This window comes from Electrophorus electricus, chromosome 20 (assembly GCF_013358815.1).
Source record: "Electrophorus electricus isolate fEleEle1 chromosome 20, fEleEle1.pri, whole genome shotgun sequence".
NCBI classification, from domain to species: domain Eukaryota; kingdom Metazoa; phylum Chordata; class Actinopteri; order Gymnotiformes; family Gymnotidae; genus Electrophorus; species Electrophorus electricus.
In genome coordinates this window covers 8229758-8248654 of record NC_049554.1, presented here as the reverse complement: position 1 = coordinate 8248654, position 18897 = coordinate 8229758, and positions in this window count along the sequence as shown.

Below are 18897 nucleotides of genomic sequence, written 5' to 3'. Positions count from 1 at the left end.
ACACTCTCAGTTAAAACATGGTAATTTCAAATGGTAATGTCAAATGGTTCTCTGTACTCAGCCAAATGGTAATGTCAAATGGTTCTCTGTACTCAGCTTAGCCAATTATATCACACACACACACACACACACACACACACACACACACACACACACACACACACACACTTTTTAACATAATAAAAACTGCGGTTAGCACACTGTACTAAACCAGCTTTTTGGCAATTTCTAATTAGGGTTTCCATTTGATGGAGTACTTATGTTAGCTTAGTAAAGTAGGAAAAATACAGCACTTTCATTCATCCCATTGATGTAATCACTGTGACATCTGTTAAAAACTGTGGTTAACTTGGTCATACCCAGAGCAGCAGCTAATCGTTTTATTCAGTGATAAAATGTTCATTAAGTGATGAATTTCTCTTATTGATCTCTTATTATTAATAATATTCTCTCATTATTCTTAATTCAGTGATGCATGGCTAATTGGACTGGAAGTTGTGCACTGCACTAATACATTTTGCTGTGAATAACTGAGACACAATGCAGTTAAATCTTTGTGCTACATCTGCAGAATGCAATGGAAGATATGTGTAGCATCTATCTAGTAACCAGCAACGTATAAAAACATTTATAATAATTCTTTATTTCTTCATTCAGTTAGGTTGCAAAGAAGTCTCAGCACATTTCAAGTTGATAGGTATCTCTTCAGCCCCCATCAAAGGCAACTCCTCTTGTAGCTTCTGGGGGCTTAAACGTTCCATACGTGTAAAACAAAATATAAAAGCCAAACAGGCCTGTTTAACAGTAGGTCTATAATCTTAAATCAGGCACAGATGGCTGTGACTCTACTGCTTTCCAGTTTAAAACAATGATCTCTTTCATTGTACTACCTTAAAGTGACCATTTTGAATGAAAATGAAACAGCTGAAAAACATGTCATGCTCCTGATAGCAGAGAATCTACATATATTGTTTAAGGAATTATTGTGTGGTGTTGTATACATTAAAGGTTATCATACACTTTTCATCAGAACTCCGTCAGGACGCTTGTTAAGAAAAGTTTGAAAATCAGCATGGTATGTTTGCCTCTGCGTTATCAGAATATCATCTCCTTAACATAGTTATAACATTAATATATGAGGGTTTACAGAATACCCACAAGTACATTTATGCATCAGTATGGACAAAACACTAAATTAATACCCAGCGATCCACTAGTGATAGTTACGTCAATTGCAAAAACACTCACAAAATTACCTCAGAGCAGTATTCGTTATAATATTCTTAGCTCGTTTCTTTAAATAGGCTTACTGAAAACATCTGACATTGCGTGGTGCGGGAACAAAATATCCGAAAACGTTATATTTAGGTGAAATTAGTTATTCTTCGAATAACCTAATACATATAGCGAATGCATTGACGCCGAAACTGTTTGTGCGTGTAATCTGAACCTAAATGAATGCAGATGGGCACACCTGGGTTCTTGTTTTAAATACTAATAAATTTACGATCCATTACTAATTCTTTCTGGTCTTGTCTCCTGCCCTTTGGAATTTCTGATTATGCGCTTTGTTTGTCCACCGCGAACGTGTAGTGTAAGTGCTGTGAATTTTAGACCTGTCGTTGTTGTTTTCCTTACAGTATACCAGTAAGAATTCTAAATAAAGCAAAGTAAGCAATTATCATGCATACTTTTTCTACGCCTTCTGTAATACTAAGTCTTCCGTGTCGGAGCAGTGTCGACCAATCAAAAGGACGCCTATTGCGGAAATAGACTTTGATTGGTTGAGACATTCTGTTGCTAGGCTCACATACAACTGTGATTTGCTATTTGAAATCAGTCATTGGAAAAAAATATATATATATAATATGACTGTCCGTGCATTGGTCTAGTGTAATACAAACAACAAATATATATTTGTTTATTAATAACTATGAAAATTGAATAAAGTGACATTTCAAATGAACAAAGGAGTTTCCATTTGGTGAATAGATAACATATTTTTGAACATGAAACAGCTGCTCTGAAGACCATGTTTAATGCAACTTTTTTTTTTTTTACTGATCTGATGTGCTGAACACTCACCACTCAATTTACTAGAAGTACCCATTTTGCACCAGAACTCACTGCCTTATAGTAAATATTTTCACTGAGTCGTGACTGAATTGGTAGCGTTACCACTGTCAGGATGAAAAAAGAAAATAATCAAAGGCAATGAAAATTAGATTTTGATGTGCTTTATGAGTAAGTCTACTCAAATATTCATACCCCTGGACTTACAGTAACACAACGGTAATACCTAGTTAACACAAAATGTCGCGCGTTTCTGCGAAGAACAAGAAAGAAGAGTCAACTTGCTTCCTACCTAGAAAGTACAAACAAAATTCAAACAAAAATCCTTTACATATATTCAGTAGTTATGCAGCTAGTTGGCGAAACGCTAAGCTTTAAAATTATCAAGTTCGCTAGCTAGCTATCTAAGTAAAATTTAGTTGTCTGTTGTAAGTTTACACGGACTCTTTCAAGAAAGACACAAACTTAAAACCTGTCTCTGAATGTTGCTGGCACCATCTCTTAGCCATTCACCTGCTAGCCATTTACCAAGCTGCCTTAACAACTCATCTCTAGTAAGGACAGCAGTTAGGAGCATCCACAAGTCATACATTACTCTATAATGCTGTTAAGGGAGATCAGCACTCACGTATACTTGCGCCATTTAATATTAAGCAACAGAATGTAAAGGCCGTAATTTGGATATGGCAAGTGATGATTATAGAGAACTAATAGATTTGAAGAACATGCTAATCCAGGGGTGATATAATAACTATTGACAAATCAAATCAAATGTATACATTTATTTTATTATTACTTTTAATAATACATTAATTTCCTTTATGGTCACTTGTCATTTATGTATTTTTATGTTTTATTTCATTTATTTAAAAAAATGTTTGTTTGTTTTTCTCTAAGAGCCACATATAAGAGTAATAAAAATAAATCTTTTAGAAGTGGAAAAAGAAATGATCACTCAGTATTTTGTATTGTGTAACACATACATTTTTGACACATTTGCTGCTGGCCACCCCATAGATACACCCTCCACCAGATCTCCTTTCTCCCCAACCTCCCCAAGCAATTCCAACCCTGGGTCTACTCCTATACATGTATGACTTAGCAAATTAAGGTTTAAGAAAGAGCCTATAGACTATTTATACCAGTGAAAGTGGAAAGCTAATCTGTCTGAAAAGCATGTGAGAATTAATATAAATATGGCAATGTTAACATAAATTTAATAACTTTAAATGTTGCTGCTGTATTTCTATCAATTTCCTTTTTCAGTTTATGTTGAAGAAATGTGTTAGTCTCAACATACTTTCTGAGTTTAAATACTGAGTAATGGAATAAACATGAATTAATACATCAGCAACAACCATAAATTGCAGACCAAATAGGTTGTTTTAGCAGAAATAAAATAATCAAATAACCAAACTGGTATTGTTTCCAAAAATGTTGTGGTGCTAGCATTGTAAGCAGCAGACAGTGACAACTCAAGTTGTTTCCCAGCATACATTTAGCATGTGCATTTGAGACCAAGTGAGTAGATTACAATTAGTTAATATACTTTATATATGATCTCAAGTGATTAACTATAGGCCCCATTACCCGCATCAGCCCACAGTCACCTTGTGCTAGCAAGATTATCATGACCCATATCAGCACAGACCTTTTAGCCAGCATGCACTGTAGGCCTTTTAGGCATTCTACAGCAAGCAGAATCACAGCACAAGGCTAGCAGAAAGCAAAAAGCCTAAGCCACTGAAACATGGTGATAACACTTAACATTAAGCTACAACATGTCACGATACGGCCCCCTCTTCCTAGACATCTTCCTGTGTGCGTGTGTGTGTGTTCGTTTGTGTGGCCATGCCCCCTCCTATGTTTGTACACCTGTTTGTAGTTATGTTCCTCATTTACATATGTATAAAAAATCCTGATGTTCTGTTGTCTGTGGTCGGTGTTTAGCCTTACCCCAGCCAATGTGCAATATTGTTTTGGTGTTGTGTCTTAATAAATGTGTCACTCTGTTTTACATGATTCGTCCCCGCATCCTGCTTATCTCAACGTTACACAGCAGAATAGAATTAACAACATTTTCAGAAATACTTTATTTGAGGTTGCTGACTCTGACAGTACTCCCACAGACCACTCCAGGGTCTTTTAAAGGATCATTTTAGAGGTCGTTCAGCTGCAACAATCTGATCTATTAAATCTTGTTCTCATTTATCCCCACTGCTGTTGTCATTTGTTGTCTCATAGAGATAAAGGTGATCAAATTACAGTGGTCACTTTGGACCTGGCCCAACACAAATAATTGAAAAGGAAGGTAACATTCAGTTAATATTTTGTATATTGCAGAACCCACATCCCCCCACCCCCAATGGGCAACGGCTCCTGATGTGTCCTTCCTGGGACAGGCTGCCGTGTGCACATACACAAAAACCCAAATAACACTTGGCAAAGCCTGGTGCCCACCCATCAACAGGTGTGCTAGGAGCCGCCAACAAGGGAGGCTTCTCAGTATATGAGGAGGAAAGTCAAAGTCTGTGCCTCTCCCAAGGCAGTCCAGTAACACGCTGTGGTTGGTCCACTGCCCTGAAGGTCTGGCTACGATGTTCAGTGGCGACCACCTCCTTGGAGGGACCCAGCCTGAGCACACAACATATCGCACCCACATGCACCATGGGTGCACACAACAATGTAGATGCACTTGTAAACAAACAAAAGGCACGGGTGCAGACCACAATGAACAGATGCGCCTGTAAACAAACAAAAAGGCACTTAGAAGCAGTGCCTGCTAGAAGAGCAGGTGATGGTGGCATGTCCTTGGCCCTACAAGACACGCAGAGAGGCACGTCCACACTGGGTCCACACATGCTGCTACGGACTACAGTCCACCTGTCGCCAGCCACCCAGGGAGCGCCCCTGAGGCAGTCCTCCTACAGGGCTTTGGGCGGACCCATTCAGTGCTTTTGGCCTGTACTCGGGAGCGAGAGAACATAGGCTACTACGTCACTAGCCAGGGACCTAGCCAACTCCACCGGACCACCTACATAGTGGTCTCAGTGGAGCCCTTTAGCCCTCTGTTTTCCTGGCTCGGTAGCCCTAGGGCCCCCCCAAGAAATTCCAGGGCACGTTCCCCTCTATGGCTGGAGAGGGCTTTCTCCTCTTTCTCCAGGATGGCCATGAGCTCCAGTCACGGTCCTCCTCCCAACATCCAGGGATCCAGGCAGGGGTTTTGGATGTCGGCAATAGTAGTCCCTTGTGTACTTTCCTGTGAGAAGTCCATGTAATGTCAAGGGAATAGGCATCCCGTGGCAGTCAGTCTTTCTGTAATGGCTCGAGTGCCACAGGTTCTCTCCATGAAGACAGATGTTTATTAAACACACACGAATAATTAACAAATTGGTACTCACATTACACAGGTAAAGTGAAGGCAACAGCTTACAAACATAGCGTGCATGTGATGGTAGCAATGGAACAGAAGAAGCAAGAGGCAAGGTCGAACTAAAGAGCTCTTTATTTTCCATGTTCTTAAACAAATCCACAACAAAATGCGCAGGACCTTCTCCAGAGATCTGTAGCTTTAAATAATAAAGATAAGTAAGAACAGGTGTACTTGATTAAAACTCCAGTGATTGGGAATGAGGTACTGGTGTAGGATGGCCCCTATCTAAAGTGGGTGTGTCTTCTCTGGCAGATGACTGGTCAACTGTGACAGAACCCCCCCGAAGACCCCGCCAACCTCCCAGAGCTCGGCCGACCGAGGAGCCAGTCTCCATGGGTTTCTTTTGTGGAAAGAGGCAGTGAGGTCAGGGTCTAACACCTGGAAGGCTGGTATTCAGCTGCATTCTTCTGGACCATACCCCTCCCAGTCTACAAGGTATTGCAATTGCTTGCCTCTCCTTCAAAAGTCGAGCAGGGTTTGTACCCTGTATGCTGCGCCTCCCTCACTTTCCAGTGGTGGTGGTGGAGGCGCCAAGAGACCACTCTCCTCTGAGAGAGGACCCTCCACCACTGGCTTCAGGGCTGACACATGAAATGCCCGGGATGCCCGACTGCTTCCCAGAAGACCGACCTTGAACATCACGTTGTTGACTCTCACTGTGATGGCGATGACAAAGGACCTTCGTATTTTGTAGCCAGCTTTCTAGTATGGCCTGCTTGGCCGTCCTTTGTGGCTACCCACACCTTTCGCCTCATTTCATACTGAGGAGTCTCTCCACGTCTTCTATCAGCTATCCACGTGTAAGCGGCGACTGCCTTGTGCAGGTGCTGGTGTGTCTCTTCCTATACTCGCTCACTGCATTGGCACCACTGTTTCACCGCACGCTGATCTGAGGTAGGGGGGTTCCAAGGGTAGAGTGGCAGTTAAATGGGGTTAGTCCAGTTCCTGTATGATGCAGAGAATTCTGTGTATATTCTGCCCAGGTGAGGTAAGTGCTCCACATTTCTGTGTGTCGTTGGCTATACAGTCAGAGGAACTTACCCAACACCTGGTTAGCTCTCTCCACCTGACCGTTGGCCTGGGGGTGGTAGCCAGACGTCAGGCTGACTGTGATATTCAGTAGTTAATTCAGTAGTTGATAACCCAGTAGTTCCTTCCACACTCGCAATGTAAGCTGCAGGCCCCTGTCAAAAACGATGTCCTCTGGTAGGCCAAACTGTCCAAAGACATGATGAAAGAGTAAATCTGCTATTGCCCAAGCCGTGGGTAAACCTGCCAAGGGAACAAATCAGACCATCTTCAAGAATCTATATACTATTGTAAGGATCACTGTATTAACCTCAAATGCAGGTAAATCTGTAATAAAGTCCACTGCGAGATGAGAGCACAGGGCATAGACAAGGGTTGCAGTTTATCTGCGGGAGGAGAATGCAGCATTTTGCTACATGCGCAATTTGCGCATGAAGCCAAGAAACCTCACCACATCCCTGTTCAGGGCTGACCACCAGTAGCATGCACCTAGCAACTGGGCAGTATGTGTGAACCCTGGATGGCCAGTTCCCATTGAGGTATGTGCCCACGTGATGAGGGAGTTTGGGTGGCACATACAGGGCAGACATTGTGGATGAGGATTAACTGCTTCTATTTGTTTGTCAATCTCCCAGTTTAGCGATGCCAGGAAGCAAGAGGAGGGAAAGACAGGTTCTAAACAGGTTCTTGTGATCGGTGATCACAGTAAAGGTGCTGGGCTCCCTCTAGCCAGTGCCTCCACTCCTCGAAACCAAGTTTGATGGATAGCAATTCGTAGTCTTCAACTCCATAATTTCGTTCTGCCGGACTCAACTTCTGGGAAAAGTAGGCTATGGGGTGTAATTTACTTCCTTTATCCTGTTGTTGCGACAGCACAGCTCCCACACCTACATTTGACCTCTACCACAAAAGATTTTTTTGGGTTGGGTTGTTGTAGCACTGGTGTGGTGGAGAAGGTGTTTTTGAGTTCCTCAAAGGACCTCACCGCCCAAGGATTCCAGTTCAGACGTTTGTTCCTGTAACGCGCGGTGGCCCGAGTTCCGCAGGGTGAGGGGCAGGACGCACAGACTACCGTGACATCGACAAAAATTTATTTACATAAACGACAGCAGCACTCACACATATTACAAACGATAACCACGAACATGACACGGTTAACAATAAACACAGACGATAAACACGAATACGTTTAACAATGACAAAAAGAACATTAACCTGAACATTAACACGCTACATCCACAATGACCAACACTCTGCACACTTCGACACGGGTTTAAGTACATACAAACATACAAGGTTCAGGTGTGTGCAGGTGTGGCCACAAACAAATCCTCCCACTACATGTGGCTGGCCCAATCACGTGACTTGTGGGAGGTGAGCATTCCATGACAGTTAATAGTCTGAACATACAGTACATTATAGAAGATTTACAATGGCTTTAGTGTCAAAGATGAGGTCAAAATTTCCTAGAAATTAAATTCCAAAATTTAATGACCGTAGTAATAGTAGAATGCAATTATTATTTCTTAATCAAGATTAACCATGTACTTGTTTAGCCTGGCCTATACATAGTTTATTGTAATATTTTATTGTACATTTCATGGTGTGTAATAGTTATTTAATTAATGTATATTCATGTGTATTATTAAAGATTGAACGTGCTATTGCAGAGTTACAGAGTGAAATATGTGTCAGTGCAGTAAAATTGATGCTTGGCTGAGTGGAGTAGGCTGAGAATACTGTGCAATTTTCTGGCTATTTGATGTATAACATAGATTGCTTGAAGTTGAGGTTGTTTTTGTTGTGGGATATAGCTGTATAAGACTGGGTTTGGTTTGGTTGGATGTAGGGGGTATTTGTATATACAGAAATGGAAGACAGTTCACTGCATGGAAATAATGGGGAACAGAATGTTCAGAAATCCAATGATCAGAAAGATGGGGATGCAGAACAAGAATGTTTCCTTGCTGCTACTACTAGTACTACTACTACTACTACCACTGATACTACTGCTACTGCTACTATTACTGCTTTTACAAAAAGAAGAACAAGTGCAACAACAACAATATTAATATTGAGAACAGTAACCTGAAAGTCACAGATCACACATCCAAAAAAAAAAAAGTGTGCTAAAGAGCGCATGGATCCAGTGGGGTTTTTTTGTTTGTTTGTTTGTTTGTTTGTTTTATTTTGTTTTGGTTTTTTTTATTTAAAAAGGTAGCATGGACCAAATCCACTAGTTATAAATCAGGGCCAGATGTTTTAGAAGCAGTATGGACTCCTTTAAACAAAAAACAGCAACCTATGACTGAAGAAGGTCATGCTCTCAGTTACTGCTATGAGCTATGGTTTCTAAGATTTGTGGTTTGAATAATAATGACTGAGAAAGTGAAAATTGTAATAAGCACTGTTCACATTTCATTTCCATACATTAGAATGAGGAGGGTTTATTTACAATTTTAGTATTACCTTTTTAATGTTTCAAGATAAACTACAATTATTATTTTTCTTTTAGTCCTAGCAAGAAAGTTTATAATCTTATAATAATTTAGACTATTAAATTTGCACAAATAAATGGTGTAGTTTTCCCTGAGACATTTATTGGTGTACTGAAAGTATCTTCTGTCCTCCAATTTGGCCAAATAAAATCTTACAGAACTATACCTACCTTGACTAATATTAGCCAATGACCAACGGGGGGTCATCTGTAAACATGTGGGTGTCAAGTCACATGAAAATCGGTACCTTGGACAGAGACGTTTGCCAATGTACACAAAAGGAAAAAAAACGATGAAGCTTGATTTCCTTTCCTCGGCCCAGGGGAGTGAAGATTTCTGATGGGAAGATTGGGACCACAGTAATAGTAATTGAATGCCTTTTTAAATTTTTAATCAGTGGAGCAAATGTGCGTTCCCTCATAATCTTGATATTCAATGTATGATCTTTCTTAAGTAGCAAGTAGGCTCGTTTCAAGTGGAAATACATTATCAGTGTCTGTGGTGTAGTGTGTATACTCGCAAGAACTAGATTACGTATTGTTCGTAAACAACCCTGTTGTCACAGCAGCTGTTCTGGATGCTTCTATATATGAACTGCCTCCGTTTTGGTAAGGATTGTGATGTCCTTCTGCATTGTTCAGAATCGTTGCAGACAGATAGCGGGGTAGTCAAAATGTAGATTCACTGTGAAATGGCTGAGTGTTTATTTTTTCAAATTTTTTAGACTGATCAGGAGAGAATTAAAATGCGCCGACGCTGGATTTTTAAAGTGGATCTTGGATTTGTTGAAAGGGGATGTGGAGTGGAATATCTGCTATGTTTATAAAATGGATCCAAAACAATCGCGTATGAAATGGGGAAATCACATCCTCAACTGATAACAGGGATGCTACAGAAGTACAAAAGAAGAATGCAGTGAATCACAAAGTATTTCAATATGCCATTTTTGAAGGGACAATGGAAAACCAAAAACTCTGCATAGATGAACTGACAATGTTGAAACCTGCTTTTTAACTAACATTTTATTTAATAGTCTGTACAGTCATCCGAACGTTACATACGATTAGATCAACATTTCTTTCTACAGAATACAAATAAGATCAGTACAAGATTATATTCCTACCACGTGATCTCTATATGAGTTTAGAAGTTGTTTATTACTGTAGTGTTATATTACTCCATGGAGCACAGCAAATGTGAATTTATGTCTAGTCACCTTTAGCATTTTGGAACAGCCTGTGGTCGTTAAGAAAACATACGCATTTGAAGTGATAACTCCTCAATGGCAAATAAATACACATTCCTGCCTCCTTTGTTAATATAGTTTGTTTTACGTAATCGCACCACTGAAAAAATCCATAAACATTTTTTTATTTCAGACTCTACTTCAGTAAATGAATAAATAATATTAGGTCTGCACCCTAATATTGAATTAAAGTTCCAATTCTTACACCCTTGAAAGTAGTACAGCCTCGTAGTGCAACTTGTTCAAATACAAGATGCATATGTTTCTCAATTAATTGAAAGTTCTAGTCATGATGCATTCTGACTCCAGACAAAGTGAGTCGGGAGTGGAATCAGACAGGCGGTCAGGTATTCTGGATATCCGAATTGGGAACTGTGGTTGTCTGACATTCAACTGTTCCAGCTGGGATGACAAGGAGGAATGGGCCCCCGGCCACAGAGCCTAGAATTCGAGGACGAGTATACAAGGTGGCACGCGGATTTGGATGCAGAGTCACTTTGTGCAGCATGGAGAGCGTATTCTCGTCTGTATGACCAGGGCAAAGATATACAAGTCTAGTTTATTTACTTAACATTCTGTGCGATTAACGAAACTGCAGGCTTGTTTTTAAACGCAATGTAGGCTTTCACTCTTGACACGCTGAACATATACTGTTATTGTTTGCAGGTGTCTTGGGAATAGGCTTGTAGGGTTTTCTCTTGCTGATCATATTCTTCGAAGAGAGATTTTTTGAGGGTCATTTGGCCTTATTTATACAAAAACGTAATGACATAAAGAATGTTTTTGTGTGTAGAAGGCTGTAATCTACTATTTGATTCTTTAAAAAGGCGTACCTGCACTTATATGAATTTAACAAATAGTTTAACTATGTACATCAAAAACATTTTTTCTATGGTTAAAAAGTACCACACAAAGGGAAAAAAATGGCAACACAAGCTCTTAGTACTGATTCTTCAGTCACACTCTGTATATTATTTTAAAAGATATATTATGCTTTTCAGTAATGTAAATTACAAGCTATTCACAAGGGACTTAAAAAGACCTGGGCACAGGGGAGCATGACTGAACTCAGTACATAAATGCAGAGAGTAACTGGATCTGGCTTCAACATGCAGGCATGATGACTGTTAAATGTTGCATGAAGTCATGGCCTAGCTTGCCCTAGCTTAATGTTCTGTCTATACAGCCTTAACATTTCAAAAACATATACTTAAATATTGTCTTCCTAATTGCCTATATTATTCGAAAAATAGTGGTCATGGTAGAAGTAGTAGTTGTACTCATAGTAGTACTAGAAGTAGTAGTACAATTTAGTAATTATTATAGTTGTAAAGCGGTGTCCCAAGTGCCGCAGGGTGTGGAGCAGGAGGGACAGACTTCCTCAACATGGACGGACATTTAATTGAAACATAAAAAGACAACAGCACTCACATGTATTACAAACAATGAACGCAACATGGTTAACACTGAACAAACACGATAAACACGGATACATTTAACAACGACAATAAGAACATTTAACATTAACACATTATGCCAACAATAACCAACAACACTGCACACAATGACAAGAGTTTAAATACACAAAAACTAAAAATACAGGGGTGTACAGGTGTGGCTACAAACAGGATCCTCCCACTGCACGTGGCGGGCCAAACCACGTGACTCACAGGAGTCGAGTGTTCCGTGACAATAGTTCAGGATAGTGTGGACTGCTTTCCTATGCTGTAACCAAACCCTACCTGTTAAGTGATGTTAAACCTTTTAGTAGTGCTCATAAAAGTAGTCTATGAGTCTGCAAACTTTCAGATTTAGGCCTTTAGTACCAGCCATTAGGCCAGTACTACAAATTCTGAACAGTGAACACGCTTTTGTTTCTGTGAATTGCTCACATTAATCTTTTTCTGTGTAGTGAAATTTTGAAAAAGCTGTGTTGCATTTTTTTTATAAATAATTTCAAAAGGAAATTATACAGTTACAAAGGCCTTTTACAAACTATTTTAAATCTATATCTACAAAGACCTTTCTTATGGATGTGTATTTAATTTTCTGTAACGAACTTCAGAGGAAAGATTCCCTTATAATTTTGTGTGAATCAACAGGAATGAGAGAAAATGCAATACTAATAAAATTACCATTTGTGACTGTTCCTTAATGTTTCTGTAATCAATTTTACAGTTCATGCTAATTTCTGCCAGCCACTGAAAGTCTATCCCTTCCTTCAAACACATGTACTCCATTCAGATCTTTTGTTAAAGAGCCCAGTCAATCACCAAGAACCTTTTTCTCAGAGCAACTAGTTGTAGCTTGAAATTATTGCAATCTGCAAATAAAACAGGTCAGTCAACATGTTATTAAATAAATTGTTCTCTAAATAAACTGTCTAAAGTTTAGACTACCAGCCTTGACATCTTTTCTAAGGATATATTGCAGACATAGAACCATGTTTAAATTTTAAGTAATCATCAAGATGATAAAAGTTTTACCCACATTAAATAACCTTTTTTTTTTTGGTGGGTGAATACAGTGTACAATGTATGAAGAAACCCTTAAAATGTTCTTTACAATTGTAATTATACACAGGATAAGATGTCAAATATCATATGCCAAACCAAATTGGCTCAGCCCATTCACTTCATACCCAAAATCACAATGCAAGCTCTTCACAGAGGTCTTCAGATAGGCACCTTTCTGCATCTGTACTTTAATCCAGAAGGCACAACTGTGAGTTCTGGCATCCCAGCCACACTCCCCTCCAAGCTCACTTTTTTAACCTGTAATAACACCGCTTTAAATGTAAACCCACACTGTTTTCCCTGGAGATTAAGGGCTTACCCAGCCCCAGTGACACTGTAGATTTAGTGCAAGCAGTTTTATATGGGCTTTATGCACTACAGCAACAGCAAACACGGCATTAATCTCTCTATATTTATACACTTCCTAATCACTTCCTAACCCATAAAATCCATACTAGCTGAAACACAGCAAACATCGACAACCATAGAAGAAAACCTTAAATACATACACTAACAAAGATGATAATGAAGGACAGGAGTGACTCATAACCCGATAAACAAGGGAGGGGCATGGTGATAAGGAGACACACATATTACACACATATACACACACACACCCACACACACACACACACACAGACAAATACCAACGAGACATCATATGGACCTCAGTGATTCCATCTTTATAATATATTTCCTCAACTAGCCTATCTTAGCTAGAAAAGATGAGTTTGAAAGGAGGAGAGTAACTTGAAAGATGAGTGGAGCCAGGATATAGTTTCTTAAGAAAGGCTTAACTGACTAGCTGATACAACTTAGGGACATTGACCAGGTTGTGTAACAATTTAATCACATTTAGTAAGAACCCCCCAGACATTAATAGTAATGACCTTCTAGAAGTGGATGGTACTGAACAGAGTGCACATATGTTGGGTCTACAGAACACCCAAAAAGTATATTACATCCAATGGACGTGAACTCCTTAAAAAATGCATGTGGAGTAACAGTCCTCCAGTAGCAAGTAAGGGATCACTGGTAGTGGGCTCTGGTATTTTACCGCATATGGTTATTATTTCACTACTTGAAAAAGTCCCTGAACGTATTGCTTCTAAGAGCTGAATGAATCTTGGAATCATTAATGTCCCAATTATTTGTTATTTTGTTATTATATTAGATATGAACGTAATATTTTATAACATCTATCAAGGCCAAAAGACCTAAACTGATACATTGTTATTTAAAGCATTGTAATCACCTGGTTAAGTCATGTTTTTGACTTTCAATCAGCAGCTGATGACTTTCTGAGAAAACCTTTGCAGGAAGCATCAAGCAGAACAGTTCATTCAGGCTGGCGGCAGCACAGCAATTACAGCAAACACACCTGCTTGACAAATGTAAGTTGCACAAGAAAAGTCGCAGTGGGCCTCATTTATCAAAATCTGGGAAGTGGAAATCAAGTGAATTTAATTTTCATGCTACAAAAATTACATCAGCTCTGAAATGTTCCTGTTGGCGAAACAGAAGAAGGGCACACAGCAGAGGTGCTGATGTAAGGTTTTCTTAAGGAATGTAATCAATATTGACTCCACATTGAAAATAAATAAATAAGAAACTTTTCATACAGTACACTGCTTTGGAGCATTTCAGTCAAGCATTTGAATTTTGGCAGACCCCATTATTTACCTCTTGTTTTCTTGGTCATAGTTATTCTTGTTTGCCATCTTGGGGTACTATCGATGTCTGAATATTAAGCAAATTAGCTTGGTGTCATGGTACAGCCTCTCCTCCCAAACGTCTGTGTGTGTGTGTGTGTGTGTGTGTGTGTGTGTGTTTGTTCTCTGTGTGGCCACGCCCCCATGTGTTTCACACCTGCTTCTCATTGTGTTAATGTGAGCATATATAAGTCCTTTGTGTAAACATTAGGATTGTCAGTGTTTGATCTCACGATAGCCATAGTGCTACTTTGTCTTCAGTGTTACAAATAAATGTCGTTGTGTGTATCACGGCTCCTCTTCACATCCTGCTAAGCCTCCCCTGTTACACTTGGTACTTGGTAACTTGGTACATGTGCTTTAATGTCTCTGTAGTTTAATCTTTTCACATTCAAGTCTACACTCATATTTAATCACATTTGATACCTCAGGGTCATTCTCCTCACTTCCACTTCTGTTACTTTGACAGAATACACCAAATCATTTTCTGGGAGATCTTGATCCCTTGATCATTTCCTCATTTGTACCAGTAAAGGAATTGCCAGGCTTAGCAGAAGAATTAATCTCTGAATAACTTTGCCATTGTTATAGTTTTTCTGACAGTCTGTCTAGTTTATGCAGATAATAATTATTACCATGACCTGAAGATGCTATCGATTTGATGATGATGTTGTACAGATTAACCAACTTTTTTAACAACACTAAGCACCATGTAGTGTTGTTTTTTTATTTATTTATTTTTTGTCTTAGTGCCCACCTGGTCTCATGTTTTGTAAATCCTCACATTTCATTATTTGTACTGATACTCAATCATGGACTGCTTTAACAACAATAGCTTCAGAACTGCCCTTAATATATGTTGCTCATCTCAGCACTTGCATTCTGCCTCACCTTACTCATTGTTAGATAATGAATACAACTGAAGGGTTAAGGGTCTTGCTCAGGGACCCAACAGTGGCAACTTGGCAGTGGTAAGACCACCTCGTAGTCTCATGATAAGCATCAAATGGCTTAAGGACAGGAGATAGGTGATGCACAGGTGCTGGTAAAAGGTGACTTCATAAAGAATAGGGGACATGTCTGGCAGCTATAAATTTACTTAATTTCTTCAAAGTTTCTCTTTAGAGGTGTTTTACTAATTTTGTACTAATGTCTCCCTTTGCCAGTTGTAGCCAAAAATAATATGCCCTTCCTCTCATTGTTCTCGGAAAAACATCTATGAAAAAAAGACAGATTGGCATGTTTCTTTGAAATGTGGTGCATTGAAATGGTCGTTCGTGTGTGTGTGTGTGTGTGTGTGTGTGTGTGTGTGTGTGTGTGTGTGTGTGTGTGTGTGTGTGTGTGTGTGTGTGTGTGTGTGTGTGTGTGTGTGAGAAAGAGAGAGCGAGAGAGCGACTGTGTACAGGCTGTAAAAGACATGAACACGGAGCATTGCCACGTTGGCAACAGTGAGTGAATTGTGTGAGTCACCTTACTAACACCCATCTCCCCCTTATTCCATTCATATCACAATCCTTCCTTTCTTCCATATCTCAAACAGCACCATGGCTATCTATCTTCAAATGCACATTCACAAATACATAAGAATGCAGATATTACTGCCAACAACTGAAAGGTGTCTGGGAGAGATACAATAGGATAGTATAGTGAAAATAAATAAACACTTTAAAGATTACATTTTAAAACAGCAAGGATTACTGAGAATAAAAGCAATATAGGCAAAAGAAAAAAAAAGGCATGTGCATAGAGGGAGAGGCATTCTACAGAATCATCATGTTACATCATCTGTGTAATAATGAAGATATTTACAAAAACATCTATGTTTTAACTGCCACCCACCACCAATTTGTACTTGTACACCAAAGTAGTCTGTTTGGAAAATCTGTCTCTGTATTTGTGATGCTGTTCAATGTCAGCATTTTTTTAGTTTCTATCCAAATAGATGTAGCATTTTGCGTAATGAAGCTTGAATTGGAAGACAATACTTCGTCACTGATTGCATGTCAATGCTATGGAAAGATTCCTATACACTTTTCAATTTACTGATGATCGAGCCATAGGAATGCAAATCTATTTGGGGTACAATAAAAGATTTATAATATGATTCATGATGTTCAATTGTCTGATACCATCACATAAATGTTAAAATGATTACAGTGATGTGGAATTCTTGTTTAATTACTTGTGTGTATTTGCAATGTGAGACTAAATAATGCTAACAGAATGCATTAGTAGTGAAGATAGTTATCAGATAGAATATAGTCTTTCCTAACAAACACTGAGTGGGTTAGCTAAAAGTTACCATAGTATCTATTCTACATAAACTCAAAATAGAGTAATAGAATCATCACATTTCAAGTTCATTCCAAGTTAACAAATCTGGGATGCAAACCCTAGCTTCTAAACCTGATTTCTGGAATATCTGTTAACTCAGAATTTGTGGAAACTGAGAGGTTTCAGAATAAGGAGTTGAGGAATAAGCATAGGTTAGTTGTTAGGCAACATACACTGTTAAGTTAACCTACTATCTAGCAGATTTATGGGACACAAGCCATAGTTAATCATTAGCACACCAGCTAACAGCTAATCTAGAGCTCAAATATTCTGTTCCTAGATTATTACATTGATTTTGCAACATACTATAGAGTGCAAAGAGTAACTGGACTATGTTTAAAATTTTTGATGTCTATTTTCACTAACTTACAATTTTTAGCCAAATTTGGCTAAATTTGGACATTCTTCACCATCAAATTTCATGTTAAACTTGTGGATTTGCCCTATGTGTAACTACAAATTGTAGCTATGCATAATATTGTGTTTATTTTAATATGCTTTCACGTTAAGCTTTTAACAGAAGACGATGAACATAATTACCTTAGCTTACTTAGCTCAAAAATTTCCCTGGATGTAAATCTGTGAAAGTCCTCAGGATATCCATAAAATTATAAGTATTTTTACTAGATTGTTTAAAATATATAAGTAGTTGGCCATCTTAACTCTTTGAATCTTACATTTCATATAGCCTGCATAGACCCACATTTTTATAACTGCTCATTCAGTAGTAAATATATGAGAATAGATTATTTTTTCATGTCCAACATTTTCTTTCAGTTCAGGTTTATTTCACAATATACTTACTTTTCTCCACTATTAAAATAATTAATAAAAGTTATGAATAACCTAATAATAGTAGGCAATGTGATGATACATTGTAGACCACAACAAATTAGCACAAGTCATGTCACTGAATGTCATTGTCTTATAATAAAATGTTCCCTCTCATATGATTAAGACAAATGGTTTCCTTCTTGGAGACACCACATCCTGACCCTGCTACAGTCTCAGCATTGCAGGTCTTAGAGCCAGGATTGAGATTTAAAAAAATGTAGTCTAAGCCAGGTTGAGTGCCTAAGGGGACTTTGAGTGGTCACCCATGAGAAGGCATGAGACTTTAATGTGCCTTGTTTGGTACTAAAGACACCCTGCCATACCACACAGTGACGCAGAGGAAGAAACACAACCATGGCTGAGAGGTCCTTAAGAGACACCGCTGCCATAAAATTACTTTTCACTAAATGGTCAAAACCATCCCTCTGCATGTATGTTTGCAAAAGGCAGGAAAGACTTTACTGAAAAAGTGAAAAAAGGCAGTTTTCAAATATTAAATTTACTTACCAATTTGCAAAAGGTGTGTAAAAATAATATATGACTTTATGTGTTAATATAAAACAAAGTTGAAACACAATTTTCTTACACAATGACATTCTTCATATACACCGCCTTTCATGTACTGTAAAACTGGACATGTAGACTTTATGCTATGTAAGCTACCCCAAATCATCATATGCAAAACCATTGGACATTAACCTTCTTACTGTAATTTACAGAATGACGATTAACTATAAGACTAACTATCATAACATTTAAAATTATGCTTAACAAAATATACATTTTCTGTGCTGTCAATGCTGTTTAATTACCCTTGGATTACATATGTTATATTAAAATAGAAAGTTATCACAATTAACCCAAATGAAAAGGGCTGAAACCAATTAAATAGCTGATACATGTTTAATGGCTAAATAAGATTTAGGTTATATCTGCAGTTTTATGAACTTATCTATTGACTCAGTCATATCTTTTGGAACGTCATCTGTAGTTCGTTTGCTAACTTCACTTTGTTACTTTTATATTTATATTAATAATTTAAATAAATAGTAATGTTAATTTCAAGTTAGGTTACAATAAGAAGATCTACAGTTTTTATCATTCACATTCATGCTGAATCCCATTAACATCACTCAGTTGATGATGGCTTACAAAGTTAACCATGAACATTCCTCAGTGATGTTGAGTTGATTCATTCCAGTCACTGAAATTTTAACTGGCT